The 23043-nt window shown below is 45.8% G+C and overlaps 1 long non-coding RNA gene across 1 annotated transcript; it reads right to left on the reverse strand.

Annotated features, from left to right (window-relative positions):
• Window positions 1-4770: 4770 nt before the first annotated feature.
• On the reverse strand, window positions 4771-21562 carry LOC119272573. The gene is made up of 3 exons (XR_005134764.1): window positions 21496-21562; window positions 20924-20985; window positions 4771-4900 (listed from the first exon to the last, which is right to left on the reverse strand). It is a non-coding gene; the product is annotated as an uncharacterized LOC119272573 (long non-coding RNA).
• Window positions 21563-23043: the final 1481 nt, after the last annotated feature.

The raw sequence follows: 23043 nt of genomic DNA on the forward strand, positions 1-23043 counted from the left end.
AGAACTAAAAACAAAATTCTTAGTAAATCCGCATGTCCTACATTCAGTGACCACCACAAACCCAGTTGTGCGTCAACCCTGTGCGTCGAGCTGCTGTATGACGCAAAATGCGTCACATAGAAGGTCCCGTAAGACACTGTAGGACCGGTTCGGAAGTCAGTCATGAAATGGGCCGTGAACGGAGAGATTTTGGACTACAACACTGCCAACCCATTTATTTATTGTCATATTCCTCAAAAGAAATTGTCATACCACTCAATTTTATTTATTTATTGTCACCGTTGCAGTTACTAATCTTCTAGTGCACGTCTAGCCTCCTTTCTCACCGGCTAAATCCAACTCCGGCCAGATCGGCCACTCATCTGCAGTCCATTAAGAGAAACCAGATCGACGGTGCTCTTCCACTACCCGATGTCTACCTCTTCCTCATCTGCCGTTGCCAGTGATTCCCTGCCAGGATTGCGGCGAGCAGATCAAAGCTTGTACCCAATTTTGAAACAATCAAATTGTCTTCAGGATTTTCGGCAAAACCGCAAATCGCCTTCTCGAGTGCATTAGCTCGATTAGGACACAACATCCTGCCTGATGCGGCAGCACCAATCCTCACTCTGCAAAATAATCCATGTAAACAACGAGTGTCAGGTATAGTATATATCACATAAACACCACAAGTCATTCTACAACCAAAAAATTGAATACTCTGTTGCGACGCATAACAGTTTACTCAGGATGCATTGCTACAGCCATGCAGTTCAGATCACGCAACAGATTTTAACAAATGTACGGGCTAATTTATTAATTTGTCCATTCTTTTCATACTTAAGGCTTAGAATCAGACACCAGACAACAATCAGGATCAACAAGAGCACAAACTTCTATACTAAATCTGACACTTTCTTTACTCAGGGGTAGACTATGTCCATAGTTCACAGCAAACAAGACTGATTCCTACAATTTTGGTGGGTCGAACACAGCACGTTCCTGGTTGCTACAATTTTCCACTTACATATGAAATCATTCAAAAAATCACCACTCATATACTGTCTCGCTTTTACATATGAATAGCCCAATGTGTCCCTACAAATTGCACATCTGCATAATGCCATACCTTCACGTCCACCCCAGGAGCTTTCGGGTCGTCCTGCTTAATCGGCTGCTCAGATCCTTGCAGCGAATGCATTCGTCGCCGCCTCCGCCGGACAGATCTCCCCGTCGGCACTCACTTTCCTCATGGGCGCCAGCTGTTCCATAACCAGTGCGACGACTGGGTAGTGCAGAGGCTCCATCGGAGCTCTCAGTCACCTCTTTCAGCATGGTTGTACTGCATAACAAAATTGGCAAAACGTAAGATCCATATCAGGGTACACTATCAAAATCACTCGGAACACATAAAAATTGGTCATATTCGAGCACTCTAATTGGCTGCATCAAAAACTCCATCTTCAGTGCCTACCTTCTTGTTTCCTACAAAAGTTTGTCCGCCGAGGCCACCGCTCTCCCTGGAAGGATCCACGCGCCTGAGGTAGGAGATAATTGTATCCTGCACCCCATCCGTGCATTAACTCGGTTGCTGTCGCAATTCACGGAAAGCAAGTTTCCGGATCCACGGACCGGCATGGACGTTGATGCCCCGAGCCACGGCTCTGCTTCACTGGTTTCAGCCTTCGAGCCATATTAGAGTACCCTTGGTTCGTTTGGGCTTTCAGGTCATTAATCTCTTTAAACTTGCATTCTTTCACAGAAATGGCCTGATGTTCCATTGTCTTCTCTTTCCTTGCAAACTAAAATATCAGTTTTTTTTAAGATAAGATGTAACATAAAAAAACACAATACCGTAACACGAGAAGGGGAATACAGTCAATACACAATCACATAATTCTCACATAACACCATCACATAATTTCTCTAGATACTATTAAAAAATAACCTACAATATATTAATCCAAAAGGCAAAAACATGCTAAGGGAGGAAAGAGAGTCTTGATACATTTGGAGGTGTGGTACCTTTTCTTTTTCTTGCAAACATTAATTGCCTCTCTTGATTTGGGTGATACAGATGAACTTGCAACCTGTTTCCTTTCCAAGAAGTCTGCAAGTTTTTGAACATATACTATGAAGTACTTCGGAGGAGTATTGATCTGTATATTTACTATGAAGGACACCATTAGAGTAGCAGAGATGTAATTACCAGGTAATGCCCTGTTTTAAAAAGACGAAAATTATATGTTGAAAAAAAAAGTCAAAACATTGCTAGAGCAGGAAGTAGTTTCTGTTACGTGGGGAAATCATAATGGAAGGCGCAAGGCAGCAGGGGCAGGTTATGCTGTGGCTAGACAAGGGCAGTTCGATGTCGTAGAAGGATGCATCTGTTTTGGTAGACTCCTGATTCTATTAAGGTAGTATTTGAGTCAGATTCCTATTAGAGTCCGAAGTATGTCAAAGTGGTACTAGTCCATGTTCTATATAAAGGACCTACCCGTGTAATCTTAGAGCATCTCCAATAAAAGATGCAAATTTGGAGATGTAAAAATGTACATCTCCAAAAAGTGCTTTTTGCCTCTCCAGAAAGGCCCACTCCAACAGATGATGCAAAACGGAGATGTAAAAGAGCAACACCAATAGAAGATGCAAATGAAGATGTAAAATTGTACTTCAACTAGTACTCAGACGGCGACGGTGGGCGAGGAGGCGGGGCGGGGCGGCGGTGCGGGGCGGCGGTGCGGGGCTGCGGGCGGATTGAGTGGCGGCGGTGCGGGGATGCGGCCGGTAATGTGGGCGGGGCGGCAGTGCGGGGATGCGGCCGGTCATGCGGGCGGGGCAGCAGCGGTGCGGGAATGCGGGCAGGGCGGCGGGGGTGTAGGGATGCGCCCGGTGATACGGGTGGGTGGCGGCGGTGCGGTGATGCGGGCGGGACGGTGGCGACGATGGAATCGAGATGTGGCGAAAAAACACCCGATTCGCGGAGTGCGGCGGCGGCTGACGGTCGAAACCGGCGGCGGGGTGCCGGAGGGGTCGGGTGGGCGGCGGCGAATTTGGGCGAATTCGGCCAGCGACTGGTCGCGTGGAAGTGAAATGAACGACAATTGGGTAGTTGGCGGACGGTTGCGTTTTTACATCCCCATATGCTGGAGATGCAAATTTGCACTGCGAGGCGTTGTAGTTTACATCTCCGGGAGGCGGAGATGTATTTTTTTTTGCATCTACATCATCTGTTGGTGAAGGGTTTTGGGCCTTGGAGATGCAAAAGTTAGTTATTTTTGGATCTACATCTTCTATTGGAGATGCTCTTAGAGGCAAGCAATAATCAACAAAGTCTAGTTTCCCTGATCTCTGTTCTCTATCACTAATCCCTGCTACCTTCTACTACTGCGGCGGCGACGGCGCCGCACCGTCGGCCCTCAAGCACCTGCAGGCTGTTCCAGTTTCACTTGTACCAATCCTAAATAAGCCTCTTGTGGTTTTGCCTGCTGACAAAACCTACAACTTCGACTTACAATTATTTACAGTCCACCTACTACCTAGGGCTAGTTACACTTCATGATCTTGTTTTCCATCCCGACCTGCATCACTGGATTTTTAGATTGGATTTTCTGGTGGTAGCTCTTAATCCTCACATAAGGCAAATGACTTAATCCTCACTCTGTATCAGTTAAGTAACTATGCTGTAGCATTCTTCAAGGTAAAAACAAGCATTCAAATTCGCACTCTGATTGTATTTTCTTAACTATGTTGTAGCATTTGTTTCCAAGGTAACACAAGCATTCAAATTTGCACTCTGATTATATTTTCTTACCTATGCAGTAAGACTTGTTTTCAAGGTAACACAAGCATTGAAATTCGCACATGTTTATTCAGTACTGTCACGAAGTGGCTGCAGTGTTCATGCTTAGAAAATGCTATCACAACCAAATTGCTTAACCCTTTCAGTATCTAAATTCCTGATATAATCATATATTCTTGTAGCAGACCTAATTCTTACTAAGAAGTCATGCTACCTCCATGTACAGCTTGTGTGGTAGGTATCACAGATCCTTCAGACTACCATGATTAAAATTCAAGAATTGTACAACTACATACTGCCATACCTTTGGGTCCAGCCAGGGGGTTCAGGATTCATCTTGCCAATCGACTACTTGGATGCCCATGGTGAACCTCCTCCCTCCGCAGCCGCTGCCCCCTGCGCCTCACAGATCTGCCCTTCGGCGTTCAGCTCCTGCATCGGCGACAACGTTTGCTCGGCAACTGGTTTGGTCATCGGACAATCTAACGACTCCATCAGGACGTCGCTGTGATTAACAGCCTCCAACACGGTCAATCTTCTAGTGCAGAAGAAAGAAATGGGAAATCGATAATGGCTCAGAAGCAAAACTAAAGCGACCAGAGACAACTGCCCCACGCGCTGCTCTGGAGCGCCTCGACGTACATGCGCGCCCTGTCCCTGACGGGGTCTAGCTCGGCCACCGTCATCAGCGCCTGTTGGCAGCTGAGTACCGCCCACTCCTGCAGCTACCATAATATTGCCTAAAAAATACATGTATATTTATACCATAATATTGCCTAAAGAAAAACAAAACTGAGACGAGGGGAAATAATTTCAAAGCACATTACTAACATGACCCAACATGCAAACACAGCTGGATATCATAATGCATCTTTAGACAAATTCACAGGCAATGTATTTTTTTTTCAGCCACACAGATCATCAATACCGGATCAGGCACGAGACACATCAAGCAGAAGCAAAATATACATATATGTAAGCATCAGCAGTACAGAAATTCAGTGAATGAAATAGGAGAGATGATTCTTGTGATGGATTACAATGTGACATAATGATTAATGGAGTTACTCCTGTTTCAGCTTGCTCAACAAGAAGGTTGCAAATGGCATCACACATTGCCTGAAAGACATTAATCAAGCACATCTCAGATGATACACCAAATATCGTTCTTTGTTAAAGAAGATGCATAAACAATGGGATTGCCCTTACCAAAATTCAACATGGTAAGCTTGATGCAAATTTCTGTATCATGAATAGGATATTTAAGACCAGAACAAAAAAGAGTTGCTGTTACATGCATATGCAAAAAACTAAGCTCTAAAATTTATAGAGATGCTATTCTCTTGCTAAGCTCTTAAATTTTTCTCCCGGAACAGAGATACTATTCTCTTTCTAAGCTCTTAAATTTATACACAGTTTTGATAGAAACATGTGATACGTCCCTTGCTTATTGCTGATACTGCAACTGCAGTTTATATGAGTCTACTTTTGTGCCTCCATACACCTGTTATGAAGCATTCATCTTGACAAAAAATACAAAGGATGACATATGACTTCTACCAATTCTAGAACTTGTTCCTTTCTAAACCAAGCATCAATCAGAAAGCCATGTCAAATTTGAACCAAAACACAAATCAAACATCATACAGAGAGGGAGAGAGGTCAGAGGGCAGGGAAGGACTGGGAGCAGGTCACCTAAGGTAGATCACGAGCGCCAAAATCCTACATGAGGCAGCATGGTGCAGAACAAACTATCGGGAAATTCGTGGATGCCATAATACTTAGAAATGATGCCTGAAATGGAAAGGTTGCCTAATTTTTTTCATCTAAAGCACTTTTAAATCTAAAACAATGGAATATAGATAGCAGGGAGATGAGAATGTATTCTTAAATTCATAAACCAGGAGCACTAACTGGGCTTACACACGATGCATACACTTGAAAACCCGATGATTATTTCCTGCAGAAAAATCACACAATGAAATGGTATCAATGCATCATATGGGGAAATTGCAAATCATAGGGTGGAAGTGGAGAAACCAATCACATACCTTGGCTATCCCAAAAGTTGGTAAGCATAGAGCTCTTCTATCTGAACCAAAACCGAATCAACAACACAAGAGTCTAGAGTCCGCAATGTGTGCACCGCCTAGAACTCAGGCCTCACTGCTTCATCCCTCCGCCACTAGCCTAATGACCGTCCCTACTCCACCCCCACCGTGAAGACCCTGTCGCCCTGGTCTCCCATGGCGGCGACATGCGTCTAATCCGCGCAAGGGGGCGAGCAATGGGGAGGCGAGGAGGAAAACAAGAGGCACAAGAGGAGCCGGGATAGGAGGTGGAGACGGACGATGGCGGACGAGGGGTGGAGGGGGAGGAACAGATGTGGTGGTTGTGATGGGAGGCCAGGGTTCAAATGGGGTTTGCATGCATCAGCGGAGATGTCCACGACGAGCCGCACGACGCGTGGCGTGCGAGGACAGGGTTGCTCGCACCCACGAAGGGCTCACCCAGCCAATAGGGAGAAAGAACGAGCCCACCGGTCATAATACTGAAAACTAACCGTGCGGTGAAAACTGGCAGAACAATCTGATGGCCGTGACGAACCAGTTGACCAAAAGTAGCTCTATCGAATGGCTAACAAAGCTTCAATCTGGGGGAGCACCGGGAGGCCGAGTTGGGGAGCCTCATTATATGTTAGAATGTTGATGACATGGTTTGTCATCTTCATCACTCTCTATATGGCTCTAAGCAAACCCCTTGTGCCTAGTTTGAGCGCTTCGCCTCAGTGGTGATTGCGGCTGGTTTTTGGCATGTGCTCATGATCCAGCACTTTTAGTCAACCATTCAACTTGTGGTCGAAAACTTCTACATATCGATCATCACTGGCGACGACTCTAAGTACATTGCCTTTGTGAAGGCTCGTCATAGTGAATTTCTTGTGTATGATCTTAGTCCTCTTCGCCACTTCCTTGAGATTGAGGTTTCTTCTACCTCTAATGGCTTCTTTATTTCCTGCACTTTCGATCCACCATTCAACTTGTGGTCGAACACTTCTACATGTCGATCATCAGTGGCGGTGAAGTAAATTGTCTTTGTGAAGGCTCATTAGAGTGAATTTATTGTGTATGATGTTGGTCCTCTTCGCTACTTCCTTGAGATTGAGGTTTCTTCTACCTCTAATGGCTTCTTTATTTCCTGCACTTTCGGTCCACCATTCAACATGTGGTTGAACACTTCTACATGTCGATCATGACTGGCGATGAAGTACATTGCCTTTGTGAAGGCTTGTTAGAATGAGTTTCTTATGTATGATCTTGCTCCTCTTCGCTACTTCCTTGAGATCATCTTGCTTGTGCTGCTCTTATTGATGAGCGCACTATTGAGACTCCTATGAAGTCAACATCCACCTTTGTGTCCACCTCCTCTCCGTGTCAGTCTGGATGGGCATCCATTGCCTTGCTGCGGATTGCTCTGGGTTCTGTCCCAATCCCACATCCCGTGTTCCCTTGTTGTGCGACACCATAACAACACGCTCAAGCACCACCAATGGTGAGCAGGAGCTCAGACAGTCGACGCGTACCTGGATTATGCACGGGACGAGCCAACGATAGGCACTACCTAAAGCCGGGGCCAAGGCACACAGTAGGAGAACCTGGGGTGCTTAATCAAGTGCGTGTCCCACAACCCATAAACAGGAGAAGAACACCAATCCGGATCGGCAGGGTATGGAGAGTGCACAGGCATGTGGGATGCTGGATCAAGTCCCTCTGCTGCCACCGTCGCCAGTCTCTGCCTCTGTTGCCTTGTCTACCAATTATTATTTTTAGCAGTGGCATCATCGCCTTGGGTCACTTGTGATCTCTCATCCTTAGTTTGAAGTGGTCTTCTTGGATTCGTATCCGACGATGTCTCTAAACTGTCAAGCTTGTCGGCTTGGTAAACGGGTCCAATTACCTTATACTCATAGCAAGACAGTGTCTCAGCCACCTTTCAACCTTGTTCACTCCGATGTCGGTCGTCCATCTCCCTTTGCCTCCAAAGAAGGCCATCACTTGGATATATACTTTATTTCTTCTCGTAGTGAGATCTTATCTATAAGGGTTTTGCAGTCATGGTTCATACTCAATTCTATACGCCTATTCGTGTGTTCTGTGATGACTCTGGTGGAGAGTATATCTCCCAAGCTGTTGCGTGGAATCCTTGCTGAGCAGGGTACTCTTGCATTCGTTTCTCTTATCCTCGCGCACATGCTTAGAATGGCGTGACCGAGCACAAGCATCGTCAACTTCTTGAGACGGCTCGTCCGTTGATGGTCACTGCCTATATTCCCTCGCACTTTTGGGCTGAGTCTGTCTCCACTTCCATCTATCTCATCAACCTTCAGCAAGTCCTCTGCAAGGTGGCACTACTTTCGGGCATCTATTCGATCGTTTCCTGATTATTCGGCACTTCAATTGTTTGGTTGTGTTTGCTATGTCCTTGCCCCATGTGAGCGCACCAAACTGACTGCTTAGTCCGTTGCGTGTGTCTTTTTAGGATACAACGATGAGCATAAGGGATATCTCTATTGGGATCATGTAGGTCGTCTATTTCTCAGGATATAACTTCTAATGAGTCTCGACCCTATCAGCCTCGTCCATCTTCCTCGACTTTTTAAATGGAGTCTTTCCATAATTTTCCCGACACTCCTATCACTCCTGTTGGGCCCAAATCCATTCGTCGTACTGCTCCTGCTTCTCCGATTATTGCAGATCCAATGCCATCATCTCCTATGATTTCCTCACCTCGCTTATCACGGGATTCTGCAACATCATCACCGGTGGCTTCCTTATTGTCTCTGTGACCTTAGTTTACCTCGATGATTCCAGCACGTATTCTTCCATTTTTTCCTCACTTTTATACACATCATCCGCATGTTGTGGATGTGTCTACTGATGTGCCATCTTATCGTAAGGTTGTTCATCCTGAATGGCTGCATGTGATGGCATCAAAGCTTAATGCTCTTGCCCGCATCGACACGTGAAATCTCATTTCCCTCCTCGTGCTTGTCTCATCACTTGTAAGTGGCTCTACAAGGTTAAGACCGGTGATTCTCTTGAGCGTTTCAAAGCTTGTCTAGTGGTGAGAACATGGTCATGACTACGATGACATTTGCTCCTATATGCCCCACATGACCACTCTTCGCACATTTCTCAATGTGGCTTCTATTCACGGATGGTTTGTCTCTCTTGATGTCAAGAATGCCTACATGTAGCCACCACCTGGGTTCTCTTCCTAATGGCATGGTTTGTTGTCTTCATCACTCTCCATATGGCCCTAAGCAAACCCCTCGTGCCTGCTTTGAGCGCTTCCCCTCAATTGTGATTGTGGCTCGTTTTTGGCGAGTGCTCATTATCCTACACTTTCCGTCCACCATTCCTTGTGGTCGAACACTTCTACATGTCGGTCATCACTCGTGACGACTCAAGTACATTGCCTTTGTGAAGGCTCGTCATAGTTAATTCTTTATGTATGATCTTGGTCCTCTTCACTACTTCCTTGAGCTTGAGGTTTCTTCTACCTCTAATGGCTTCTTTATTTCCTGCGCTTTCGGTCCACCATTCAACTTGTGGTCGAACACTTCTACATGTCGATCATTACTGGGCATGACTCTAAGTACATTGCCTCTGTGAAGGCTTGTCATAGTGAATTTCTTATTTCTTCGTCATAGTTCTTCATCCTCTTCGCTACTTCCTTGAGATCTTCTTGCTCGTGCTGCTCTTACTTGAGACTCCTATGAAGTCAACATCCACCATTGTGTCCACCTCCTCTCCGTGTCATTCTGGATGGGCATCCTTTGCCTTGCTGCGGGTTGCTATGGGCTCTGTCTCAATCCCACATCCCGTGTTCCCTGGTTGTGCGACACCATAACCGCACGCTCGAGCATCACCAATGGTGAGCAGGAGCTCGGACAGTCGACGCGTACCTGGATTATGAACGAGACGAGCCAACGACAGGTGCTACCTAAAGCCGGGGCCAAGCGCACACAGTAGGAGAACCTAGGGTGCTTAATTAAGTGCGTGTCCCACAACCCGCAAACAAGAGAAAAACACCAATCCAGATCTGCAGGGTACGGAGAGTGCACATGCACGTGGGATGTTGGATCAAGTCCCTCAACTGCCACCATCGCCAGTCTCTACCTCTGTTGCCTTGTCTACCAATTATTATTTTTAGCAGTGGCATCATCGCCTTGGGTCACTTGTGATCTCTCATCCTTAGTTTGACATGGTCTTCTTGGATTCATATCCGACGATGTCTCTAAACCGTCAAGGTTGTCGGCTTGGTAAACAGGTCCAATTACGTTATACTCATAGCAAGACAGTGTCTCAGCCATCTTTCGATCTTGTTCACTCCGATGTCGGTGGTCCATCTCCCTTTGCCTCCAAAGGAGGTCATCACTTGGATATATACTTTATTTCTTCTCGTAGGGAGATCTTATCTATAAGGGTTTTGATGTCATGGTTCAAACTCAATTCTATACGACTATTTGTGTGTTTTGTGATGACTCTGGCGGAGAGTATATCTCCCTAGCTGTTGCGTGGAATCCTTGCTGAGCTGGGTACTCTTGCATTCGGTTCTCTTATCCTTGTGCACATGCTCAGAATGGCGTGGCCGAGCGCAAGCATCGCCACCTTCTTAAGACAGCTCGTCCGTTGATGGTCACTGCCTATATTCCCTCGCACTTTTGGGCTGAGTCTGTCTCCACTTCCATCTATCTCATCAACCTTCAGCAAGTCCTCTGCAGGGTGGCACTACTTTCGAGCATCTATTCGATCGTTTCCCGATTATTCGGCACTTCAATTGTTTGGTTGTGTTTGCTATGTCCTTGCCCCACGTGAACGCACCAAACTGACTGCTCAGCCCGTTTCGTGTGTCTTCTTAGGATACAATGATGAGTATAAGGGATATCACTATTGGGATCATGTAGGTCTTCTATTTCTCAGGATATAGCTTCTAATGAGTCTCGACTCTATCAGCCTCGTCCATCTTCCTCGACGTTTTCAGTGGAGTCTTTCCATAATTTCCCCGACACTCCTATCACTCCCGTTGGGCCCAAATCCATTCGTCGTACTGCTCCTGCTTCTCCGATTATTGCAGATCCAATGCCATCATCTCCTATGATTTCCTCACCTAGCTTATCACGGGATTCTACAACATCATCACCGGTGGCTTCCTTGTTGTCTCCATGACCTTAGTTTATCCCGGTGATTCCAACACGTATTCTTCCATGTTTTCCTCACTTTTATACACATCGTCCGCATGTTGTGGATGTGTCTACTGATGTGCCATCTTATCGTAAGGTTGTTCATCCTGAATGGCTGCATGTGATGGCATCGAAGCTTAATGCTCTTGCCCGCATCGACACGTGAAATCTCATTTCCCTCCTCGTGCTTGTCTCATCACTTGTAAGTGGCTCTACAAGGTTAAGACCGGTGATTCTCTAGAGCATTTCAAAGCTTGTCTAGTGGTGAGAACATGGTCATGACTACGATGACATTTGCTCCTATATGCCCCACATGACCACTCTTCGCACATTTCTCAATGTGGCTTCTATTCACGGATGGTTTGTCTCTCTTGATGTCAAGAATGCCTACATGTAGCCACCACCTGGGTTCTCTTCCTAATGGCATGGTTTGTTGTCTTCAACACTCTCCATATGGCCCTAAGCAAACCCCTCGTGCCTGCTTTGAGCGCTTCCCCTCAATTGTGATTGTGGCTCGTTTTTGGCGAGTGCTCATTATCCTACACTTTCCGTCCACCATTCCTTGTGGTCGAACACTTCTACATGTCGGTCATCACTGGTGATGACTCAAGTACATTGCCTTTGTGAAGGCTCGTCATAGTTAATTTTTTATGTATGATCTTGGTCCTCTTCGCTACTTCCTTGAGCTTGAGGTTTCTTCTACCTCTAATGGCTTCTTTATTTCCTGCGCTTTCGGTCCACCATTCAACTTGTGGTCGAACACTTCTACATGTCGATCATTACTGGGGATGACTCTAAGTACATTGCCTCTGTGAAGGCTTGTCATAGTGAATTTCTTATTTCTTCGTCATAGTTCTTCATCCTCTTCGCTACTTCCTTGAGATCTTCTTGCTCGTGCTGCTCTTACTTGAGACTCCTGTGAAGTCAACATCCACCATTGTGTCCACCTCCTCTCCGTGTCATTCTAGATGGGCATCCTTTGCCTTGCTGCGGGTTGCTATGGGCTCTGTCTCAATCCCACATCCCGTGTTCCCTGGTTGTGCGACACCATAACCGCACGCTCGAGCATCACCAATGGTGAGCAGGAGCTCGGACAGTCGACGTGTACCTGGATTATGAATGAGACGAGCTGACGACAGGCGCTACCTAAAGCCGGGGCCAAGCGCACACAGTAGGAGAACCTGGGGTGCTTAATTAAGTGCATGTCCCACAACCCGCAAACAAGAGAAGAACACCAATCCGGATCGGCAAGGTACGGAGAGTGCACAGGCACGTGGGATGTTGGATCAAGTCCCTCTGCTTCCACCATCGCCAGTCTCTACCTCTGTTGCCTTGTCTACCAATTATTATTTTTAGCAGTGGCATCATCGCCTTGGGTCACTTGTGACCCCTCATCCTTAGTTTGACATGGTCTTCTTGGATTCGTATCCGACGATGTCTCTAAACCGTCAAGGTTGTCTGCTTGGTAAACAGGTCCAATTACCTTATACTCATAGCAAGACAGTGTCTCAGCCACCTTTCGACCTTGTTCACTTCGATGTCGGTGGTCCATCTCCCTTTGCCTCCAAAAAAGGTCATCACTTGGATATATACTTTATTTCTTCTCGTAGGGAGATCTTATCTATAAGGGTTTTGCTGTCATGGTTCAAACTCAATTCTATACGACTATTTGTGTGTTTTGTGATGACTCTGGCGGGGAGTATATCTCCCAAGCTGTTGCGTGGAATCCTTGCTGAGTAGGGTACTCTTGCATTCGGTTCTCTTATCCTTGCGCACATGCTCAGAATGGCGTGGCCGAGCGCAAGCATTGTCACCTTCTTGAGACGGGTCGTCCGTTGATGGTCACTGCCTATATTCCCTCGCACTTTTGGGCTGAGTCTGTCTCCACTTCCATCTATCTCATCAACCTTCAGCAAGTCCTCTGCAGGGTGGCACTACTTTCGAGCATCTATTCGACCGTTTCCCGATTATCCGGCGCTTCAATTGTTTGGTTGTGTTTGCTATGTCCTTGCCCCACGTGAACGCACCAAACTGACTGCTCAGTCCGTTTCGTGTGTCTTCTTAGGATACAACGATGAGTATAAGGGATATCACTATTGGAATCATCTAGGTCTTCTATTTCTCAGGATATAGCTTCTAATGAGTCTCGACTCTATCAGCCTCGTCCATCTTCCTCGACGTTTTCAGTGGAGTCTTTCCATAATTTCCCCGACACTCCTATCACTCTTGTCGGGCCCAGTTCCATTCATCGTACTGCTCCTGCTTCTCCGATTATTGCAGATCCAATGCCATCATCTCCTATGATTTCCTCACCTAGCTTATCACGGGATTCTACAACATCATCACCGGTGGCTTCCTTGTTGTCTCCACGACCTTAGTTTATCCCGGTGATTCCAACACGCATTCTTCCATGTTTTCCTCACTTTTATACACATCGTCCGCATGTTGTGGATGTGTCTACTGATGTGCCATCTTATCATAAGGTTGTTCATCCCGAATGGCTGCATGTGATGGCATCGAAGGTTGATGCTCTTGCCCGCATCGGCACGTGAAATCTCATTTCCCTCCTCGTGCTTGTCTCATCACTTGTAAGTGGCTCTACAAGGTTAAGACCGGTGGTTCTCTTGGGCGTTACAAAGCTTGTCTAGTGGTGAGAACATGGTCATGACTACGATGACATTTGCTCCTATATGCCCCACATGACCACTCTTCGCACATTTCTCAATGTGGCTTCTATTCACCGATGGTTTGTCTCTCTTGATGTCAAGAATGCCTACATGTAGCCACCACCTGGGTTCTCTTCCTAATGGCATGGTTTGTTGTCTTCATCACTCTCCATATGGCCCTAAGCAAACCCCTCGTGCCTGGTTTGAGCGCTTCCTCTCAATTGTGATTGTGGCTCGTTTTTGGCGAGTGCTCATTATCCTACACTTTCCGTCCACCATTCCTTGTGGTCGAACACTTCTACATGTCGGTCATCACTGGTGATGACTCAAGTACATTGCCTTTGTGAAGGCTCGTCATAGTTAATTTTTTATGTATGATCTTGGTCCTCTTTGCTACTCCTTGAGCTTGAGGTTTCTTCTACCTCTAATGGCTTCTTTATTTCCTGCACTTTCGGTCCACCATTCAACTTGTGGTCGAACACTTCTACACGTTGATCATTATTGGCAATGACTCTAAGTACATTGCCTCTGTGAAGGCTTGTCATAGTGAATTTCTTATTTCTTCGTCATAGTTCTTCATCCTCTTCGCTACTTCCTTGAGATCTTCTTGCTCGTGCTTCTCTTACTTGAGACTCCTATGAAGTCAACATCCACCATTGTGTCCACCTCCTCTCCGTGTCATTCTAGATGGGCATCCTTTGCCTTGCTGCGGGTTGCTATGGGCTCTGTCTCAATCCCACGTCCCGTGTTCCCTGGTTGTGCGACACCATAACCGCACGCTCGAGCATCACCAATGGTGAGCAGGAGCTCGGACAGTCGACGTGTACCTGGATTATGAACGAGACGAGCTGACGACAGGCGCTACCTAAAGCCGGGGCCAAGCGCACACAGTAGGAGAACCTGGGGTGCTTAATTAAGTGCATGTCCCACAACCCGCAAACAAGAGAAGAACACCAATCCGAATCGGCAAGGTACGGAGAGTGCACAGGCACGTGGGATGTTGGATCAAGTCCCTCTGCTTCCACCATCGCCAGTCTCTACCTCTGTTGCCTTGTCTACCAATTATTATTTTTAGCAGTGGCATCATCGCCTTGGGTCACTTGTGATCTCTCATCCTTAGTTTGACATGGTCTTCCTGGATTCGTATCCGATGATGTCTCTAAACCGTCAAGGTTGTCGGCTTGGTAAACAGGTCCAATTACCTTATACTCATAGCAAGACAGTGTCTCAGCCACCTTTTGACCTTGTTCACTCCGATGTCGGTGGTCCATCTCCCTTTGCCTCCAAAGGAGGTCATCACTTGGATATATACTTTATTTCTTCTCGTTGGGAGATCTTATCTATAAGGGTTTTGCTGTCATGGTTCAAACTCAATTCTATACGACTATTTGTGTGTTTTGTGATGACTCTGGCAGAGAGTATATCTCCCAAGCTGTTGCGTGGAATCCTTGCTGAGCAGGGTACTCTTGCATTCGGTTCTCTTATCCTTGCGCACATGCTCAGAATGGCGTGGCCGAGCGCAAGCATTGTCACCTTCTTGAGACGGCTCGTCCGTTGATGGTCACTGCCTATATTCCATCGCACTTTTGGGCTGAGTCTGTCTCCACTTCCATCTATCTCATCGACCTTCAGCAAGTCCTCTGCAGGGTGGCACTACTTTCGAGCATCTATTCGATCGTTTCCCGATTATTCGGCGCTTCAATTGTTTGGTTGTGTTTGCTATGTCCTTGCTCCACGTGATCGCACCAAACTGACTGCTCAGTCCGTTTCGTGTGTCTTCTTAGGATACACCGATGAGTATAAGGGATATCACTATTGGGATCATGTAGGTCTTCTATTTCTCAGGATATAGCTTCTGATGAGTCTCGACTCTATCAGCCTCGTCCATCTTCCTCGATGTTTTCAGTGGAGTCTTTCCATAATTTCGCCGACACTCCTATCACTCTTGTTGGGCCCAATTCCATTCATTGTACTGCTCCTGCTTCTCCGATTATTGCAGATCCAATGCCATCATCTCCTATGATTTCCTCACCTAGCTTATCACGGGATTCTACAACATCATCACCGGTGGCTTCCTTGTTGTCTCCATGACCTTAGTTTATCCCGGTGACTCCAACACGTATTCTTCCATGTTTTCCTCACTTTTCACATCGTCCGCATGTTGTGGATGTGTCTACTGATGTGCCATCTTATCGTAAGGTTCTTCATCCCGAATGGCTACATGTGATGGCATCGAAGGTTGATGCTCTTGCCCGCATCGGCACGTGAAATCTCATTTCCCTCCTTGTGCTTGTCTCATCACTTGTAAGTGGCTCTACAAGGTTAAGACCAGTGATTCTCTTGAGCGTTACAAAGCTTGTCTAGTGGTGAGAACATGGTCATTACTATGATGACATTTGCTCCTATATGCCCCACATGACCACTCTTCGCACATTTATCAATGTGGCTTCTATTCATCCATGGTTTGTCTCTCTTGATGTCAAGAATGCCTACACGTAGCCACCACCTGGGTTCTCTTCCTAATGGCATGGTTTGTTGTCTTCATCACTCTCCATATGGCCCTAAGCAAACCCCTCGTGCCTGGTTTGAGTGCTTCCCCTCAATTGTGATTGTGGCTGGTTTTTGGCTAGTGCTCATGATCGTGCACTTTCGGTCCACCATTCAACTGTGGTCGAACACTTCTACATATTGATCATCACTGGCTACGACTCAAGTACATTCCCTTTGTGAAGGCTCGTCATAGTTAATTTCATATGTATGATCTTCGTCCTCTTCGCTACTTCCTTGAGCTTGAGGTTTCTTCTACCTCTAATGGCTTCTTTATTTCCTGTGCTTACGATCCACCATTCAACTTGTGGTCGAACACTTCTACATGTCGATCATTACTGGCGATGACTCTAAGTACATTGCCTCTGTGAAGGCTTGTCATAGTGAATTTCTTATTTCTTCATCATAGTTCTTCATCCTCTTCGCTACTTCCTTGAGATCTTCTTGCTCATGCTGCTCTTACTTGAGACTCCTATGAAGTCAACATCCACCATTGTGTCCACCTCCGCTCCGTGTCATTCTAGATGGGCATCCTTTGCCTTGCTGCGGGTTGCTATGGGCTCTGTCTCAATCCCACATCCCGTGTTCCCTTGTTGTGCGACACCATAACCGCACGCTCAAGCACCACCAATGGTGAGCAGGAGCTCAGACAGTCGACGCGTACCTGGATTATGAACGAGACGAGCCGACAACAGGCGCTACCTAAAGCCAGGGCCAAGCGCACACAGTAGGAGAACCTGGGGGTGCTTAATCAAGTGCGTGTCCCACAACCCGCAAACAAGAGAAGAACACCAATCCGAATCGACAAGGTACGGAGAGTGCACAGGCATGTGGGATGCTGGATCAAGTCCCTCTGCTGCCACCGTCACCAGTCTCTGCCTCTGTTGCCTTGTCTACCAATTATTATTTTCAGCAGTGGCATCATCCCCTTGGGTCACTTGTGATCTCTCATCCTTAGTTTGACGTGGTCTTCTTGGATTCGTATCCGACGATGTCTCTAAACCGTCAAGGTTGTCGGCTTGGTAAACAGGTCCAATTACCTTATACTCATAGCAAGACAGTGTCTCAGCCACCTTTCGACCTTGTTCACTCCGATGTCGGTGGTCCATCTCCCTTTGCCTCCAAAGGAGGTCATCGCTAGTGACCTCTCTCGACACACCTCTTCTCATAGTGAGGTCTTATCTATAAGCGTTTTGGTGCCATGGTTCATTCTCCATTCTATACGCATATTCCTGTATTCTGTGATGTCTCTGGTGGAGAGTATATCTCCCAAGTTGTTGGGTGGAATCCTTGCTAAGCAGGGTACTCTTGCATTCGGTTCTCCTATCTAGGTGACATGCTCAGAATGGCGTGCCTAAGCACAAGCATCGTCACCTTCTTTACAAGAGTCGTCTGTTGATGGTCACTGCCTCTCTTCCCTTGCACTTTTGGGCCGAGGTTGTCTCCTTTCCATCTATCTCATCAACCTGTAGCAATCACTGCTCTGCAAGGTGGTGCTACTTTCGAGCATCTGTTCGATCCTATCCTGGTTATTCCGTGCTTCAATTGTTTGGTTGTGTTTGCTATGTCCTCCTTTCCCCACGTGAACACACCAAACTGACTGTTGAATCTGTTGCGTGTCTTTTTAGGATACAACAATGAGCATAAGGGATGTCACTATTGGGATAATATTGGTCTTCAGATGCCTATTTCTCGGGATATAACTTCTGATGAGTCTCATCCCTACCAGCCTCGTCCATCTTCCTCGACGTTTTTAGTGGAGTCTTTCCACAATTTTCCCGACACTCCTATCACTCATGTTGAGCCCTTATCCATTCGTCGTACTGCTCTTGCTTCTCCGATTATTGCAGATCCAACGCCATCATCTCCTATGATTTCCTCACCTCGCTTATCACAGGATTTTACAACATCATTACCGGTGGCTTCCTTGTCTCCATCACCTTAGTTTATCCCGATGATTCCAAATCATATTCTTCCATCTTTTCTTCACTTTTATACACATCGGCCACATGTTGTGGATGCATCTACTGATGTGCCATCTTCCCTGTCTCGGCCTACTTATGGCTTGCTTCCTCATCTGCTTCCACCTGTTGACCGCCTTGGTCTTCAAGCGCTGGCGCTATTGTTCTTGAGCCGACTTCTTATCAGGATGTTGTTCATACCAAGTGACACATTACGATGGCGGAGGAGATTGCTGCTCTTGAGTGCATCTTCAAGTGGGATATTATTTCTCTTTCTCGTGTTCGTCCCATCACTTGGTGGGTCTACAATGTTATGACTCGCTCTAATGGTTCTCTTGAGCATTACAAAGCTTGTCTTGTGGATCGTAGCTTTCAGCAGGAGCATGGTCCTGATTACGAGTCCTAATTACTATGAGGCTTTTTGCTCGTGCAAACCATATGACCACTGCTCGCACACTTCTTGTGGCCTCTGTTGACCATGGGTCTGTCTCGGCTTGATGTTAAAAATGCCTTTCTTAATGGTGAACTACAAGAGGCGGATTACATGCAACCACCACTCTGCTCCTGACGACATGCTTCGTCATCTTCATCGCTCTCTCTATGGCTTTAAGCAAGCCCCTCAAGCCTAGTTTGAGTGTTTTTCCTGTAGGGTGGTTGCCGCTGGTTTTCAACAAGTGCTCCTGATCCTATGTTGTTTGTCCACTTTTTTGCTCTTGGTAGTAGTCTTCTTCTATATGTTGATGATATGATCATCACCGACAAAGACCCTGAGTATATTGCCTTTGTGACAGCACATCTTAGTAAGGAATTTCATATGTCCGATCTTGGCCCTCTTTGCTACTTTCTTGGGTTTTAGGTCTCTTCTTGCTCAAAATTAATAATGCAGGATCTTCTTGCTCCTGCTCGTATTCTTTTATCTTTTCCTAACTTATGTCTTATATACACGTCACCTGCGTGTTGTGGATGCGTCTACTGATGTGCCATCTTCCCCGTCTCGGCCTACTTATGGCTTGCGTCCTCGTCTGCTTTGGCCTGTTGACCACCGTGGTCTTCCAAGTGTTGGCGTTGTTGTTCTTGAGCTGGCTTCATACCAGATGGCATATTGCGATGGCAGAGGAGACTTCTCCTCCATCACCTGAGTTTATTCCGATCATTCCTGGTCGTATTCTTTTATCTTTTCCTAACTTATGTCTTATATACACGTCACCTACGTGTTGTGGATGTGTCTACTGATGTGCCATCTTCCCCGTCTCAGCCTACTTATGGCTTGCGTCCTCGTCTGCTTTGGCCTGTTGACCACCGTGGTCTTCCAAGTGTTGGCGTTGTTGTTCTTGAGCCGACTTCTTATAGTGATGTTGTTCATACCAGATGGCATATTGCGATGGCAGAGGAGACTGCTGCTCTTGAGCGCATCGGCACGTGGGGTATTGTTTTTGCTCCTCCTCGTGTTCGTCCCATCACTTGGGTCTACAAGGTTAAGACTCACTCTGATGGTTCCCTTGAGCCTTACAAAGCTCGTCTTGTGGCTCGTGGCTTTTAGAAAGAGCATGGTCCTGATTATGATGAGACTTTCTCTCGCAAATTGTCTAACCAATGTCGCACACTTCTTATTGTGGCCTCTATTCGCCACTGGTCTATGTCTCGGCTTGATGTTAAGAATGCCTCCATTGGTCTGTGTCTCGTCTTGTTATTAAGAAAGCCTTTCTTAATGATGAGCTGCACGAGGAAGTTTACATGCAGCAACCACCTGGATATTCTGCTCCCGACGACATGCTTTGTCATCTTCATCCCTCTCCCTATAGCTTTAAGCAAGCCCTCACGCATGGTTTGAGCATTTTGCCTCTATGGTGGCTGCCACTAGTTTTCAACAAGTGCTCATGATCCTACGTTGTTTGTCCACCTTTCTGCTCTTGGTAGGACTCTTCTTCTATCTGTTGATGACATGATCATCACCGGGGGAAGACCATGAGTATATTACCTTTGTGAAGGCACATCTTAGTTAGCAATTGGTTATGTCTTATCTTGGCCCTCCTCACTAAATTATTGGGATTGAGGTCCCTTGCTCAAAAATAATCCATGATCTTCTTGCTCGTGTTGCTCTTACTGATGAGCGCACTCTTGAGACTCCCATGGAGCTTAATGTTCACCTCCCTGCTACCGATGTTGACCCGTTGCCTGATCCAACGCTTTATACATTTTGTTGGAAGTCTTGTCTTTATGCCTGTCACTCGCCTAGAAGAAGAAACAGACTGCAGTGCCCCCGTTCGAATGCACCTCCTCCCGCGGCGTCGTCGCTCCACTTTCCTACTCTACCCTCCACTATATGCTCAGCGGCATTATCGTCGTGGCTAGGATGGTGGCAAACTCGCTAGCCCCGATGCCTTTCGCACGATGTTGCTAGAGCCTTCATCCTCTCAAGTGGCATGAACGACCGAAGGGGACAATGCCACCATGGTTGTTGGCATTCCCTCTGCCGGATCGTGAAGTGTTTGGGAGTGAGACTAAGAGAAATACGGGAAAGGAGACGAGGACTAGCGTATTCGGGGAATGGGTAATTACATGAAGTGCTTATAATGCATGAGATGGACATGGACCATGTCACTCTGTTATCAAACCAAGCAAGAAAATAAGGAATGGATTTGTAATAGGAGTAAATGGCCCGAGGTTAAGCCTTTAAAGCTTCTAGGAGACTGTAAACAGTATTTGTGTTAATGTTGCATACCTCCTCAACATGAAGAGGTTTGGATCATGAACTGCATCTATTTTCTCAGTTGGCTGGTACACCTGAAAAATAAGGCAATGACTGATAATGCATACAAAGGTCAACCGGATTATTGTGAAGTATGTGCATCATCTTAATGAAAATTGGGTTCATAAAGAGAGACGGAACTTTGAAGAAGTTTAATGAAATCACGAACCATGATAAGATAATTTGTACTTTCCTTGCAGATAGCCAAAACCACATATTTTACAGATGGATATCCATGGTTACAATTTATATTTAATTCATTTTTATTACACGGACTGCAAAATAAGTGAGGTTTGTAGCACCATCATGGGGTAGTACCACCCAGGCAAGGACTAGCGCACTGCCTTCCTAATTCCTGCCAACATACTGCCATCAGCAGTCCCGTTGCATTTGTTTATAAGGGTGTACCATATTTCAGCCATTGCAACCTAGTAAACTAAAGACATGCATCATGGTACAAGTTTTTTTATAAACTTGGTCAAAGTTGGATGAGATTGACTTCAGACAAACCTAATATGCAAAGTAAAAAGGACTGGAGGGAGTACCTTCCATATCTTGTTATTGTTGACCTGAAATAGCTAAGTCCAGCATCACTTTGAGATAGCTCAACCTAAGAAAAGGAAAAATTGAAAAAATCAAGATCAAGTTGGCAGAACATAAAAAACCCTTTCAGAAAAATAAAATAAAAAACTAACAGTATTTACAGTGAATTCACCTTTGATTTTAAGTTGTCAATCAAATCAGAAAACGTACTGCTTTTTGGCAATCATATAACATGAAACAGCACCTGATAAACAAAGGTTATTGCAGGGCATGTTTAGACACATAAAAGCGGCTGCAAGCACAAAATTTGGTGCAAACAACCTCATTGTGTGTAGCTTGGTGAAAAGCAACTCAATGTTATCAGACCTTGCAGTTCTGGCAAAGGAATGTCAGTGTCTCATAATATAAAATGTCAGACATCTGCAAGTAAAAAAGGAAGCTCAAGATGATCAATACTCCCATGCAATGTAGTAGTAAATTAATAGGAAAACATTAAAAAAAGGTGCCTGACCTGGTTGCTGTAAATGCGGTATGTGCTTTGTAAGGCGAAGTTTTGAAGGGATCATCCATACCAAGATGCTGTGCAACTTTCTCAACGACATATATGTGGAATGTTTTGATCTACAAGTATGAAAGTAAAATCAGTTATCAGTATTTTTTATGTGAGAAGTCAATGTGTTAAATGAAGGTTCAGAGATTCCTGACACATACAGTTCTAGAGATATCAAGCAATCTGAAATGCACAACCTATAGATAGCAGCAATCATTTTTTTTCTCAGTAAAAAAAACCATTAGACAACAACTGTAATGAGCTTCTGAAAATAAGTAAAATAAAACTGCCTCATGTATATATGACAATCACTATTGAAGGAACATCAAAAGCCAGACTAGCACACAACTACAAGTGGCACACAAATTAAGAGATCACACAGAATTAAGAATCACCTATCAGCACACAACTACAAGTGGCACACAAATTAAGAGATCTCCCTTGAATCAACTAGATTTAAAACTTAATGTTCCTCTCGTCTGCTCTACTACCAATACAAATCATAGTAAATAGCATGATTAATAACATTAATAAAGGGAGAAATTTGAAAGACTAGCTTGGTAAAACAAAATGCCATCCATTTTGTGACAAGAAACTTATTATACAGTATCACCCTGCACAAAAAAGCAGAGTCTGTTTTGCAATGTGGGGAGCATGTCGGTCTCAATTGGAGCTGGATTTCCAACATACAACTTCCTTGCCCCACCTGAAGCTGCTACACTACACTTGAAGAAGCGCCACTGGTTGACCAAGAAACAGGATTTAAGTCGGATTGGGCGGTCCAGATTGCATACCTATTGGTTCAGATGCGTTCAGGCGGCGCCGGCGGCTTTGGGGCTTGTCGCTGAGCTGGCTCCGGTGATCCTTGCTCCTCGGGAAGGCGTCCAAGATATTTTCCTTGAGTCGGCGGTTCCGTTTCTCTCCTGGGAGACGTCGGTGGTGTTCTCTGGCGTCGGCTGGGCTCTGTCGAAGCTGTGGCAGCACCGACGAATACTCAGTC

This window comes from Triticum dicoccoides, chromosome 3A (genome assembly GCF_002162155.2).
Source record: "Triticum dicoccoides isolate Atlit2015 ecotype Zavitan chromosome 3A, WEW_v2.0, whole genome shotgun sequence".
Taxonomy (NCBI): domain Eukaryota; kingdom Viridiplantae; phylum Streptophyta; class Magnoliopsida; order Poales; family Poaceae; genus Triticum; species Triticum dicoccoides.